This window comes from Lactuca saligna, chromosome 5, assembly GCF_052625555.1.
Source record: "Lactuca saligna cultivar CGN05327 chromosome 5, ASM5262555v1, whole genome shotgun sequence".
NCBI classification, from domain to species: domain Eukaryota; kingdom Viridiplantae; phylum Streptophyta; class Magnoliopsida; order Asterales; family Asteraceae; genus Lactuca; species Lactuca saligna.
This window is the reverse complement of record NC_136421.1, coordinates 279,322,246-279,323,209: the sequence shown is the minus strand read 5'-3', so window position 1 is coordinate 279,323,209 and position 964 is coordinate 279,322,246.

The following is a 964-nucleotide window of genomic DNA, read 5'->3' as shown; positions in this document are numbered from 1 at the left end:
CTCTTACCCACACATATTTTAATGATATGTGTAGTCCACATCATTGACCACGTCAGCAGCCACATCATCTGCCACGTCAGTGTCCACGCCATTAGCCACATCATCGACATCCCAAACAAATCAGAAGGCATCTACCTACACATATGTACTACTTTTAGCCACACATATATATGTGTAGGTATAGATAATCTTATATCTACACATAAATTATGTGTCGGTAATGATCTGTATCAACAGGAATGAGCCTACACATAGTTACACTTAATGTATGTGTAGGTAATAACGAATACCATCACATATGATGCTTTTACCCACACATAATATGTGTAAGTAAAGACCCAAGTTTCTTGTAGTGTAGGAGACGGGTTGTATCGTCAGTAGAGGAAAGGTAGTCATTGTAGTTAAGTAATTTCAAGTTATTAGGTTGTTTTGTTTGTCATTATCTAGGTTCTGAGTAGTCTCGCGAATCTCGTTGCGAATGGAAATCCGTTTATAGATTTTATCATTTGGGTGATTGAGTAAGAGTTGCAATATAGAATTTAAGGTGGAATGAATCGTCGTTGGTAAGAAGGGTAAGGCTTCCAGTTTGTGTAGATTCCAGTGGGTGGGGTTTAAGTGACTATGCTATATCGCATGGCTTCAGGAATCCCTATTTCCTGAGGCATTGATTGTGATGATTAGTGAATACTTGATGGTTTTCTTCTATTGATCTATTATCATCCAACCGAGACAGATTTCGAGGATGAAATCTAGTTTAAAGTGGGGGAGAATTGTAACATTTGTTTCCTGGTTCGATTAACTAAAGACTTTGAGATTTCAAAAATGATATTTTGGGGAAAAAAAACTTAAGTCACAACATGGTTGCTTGGTGTCTAGGGATTGTTGAAGTCAATTAAATAAAGATCACATTTGCTTGATGTTCGTAACACGATGCTTGTTTGGTTTGTGGCGTCGTGGCCGTCAC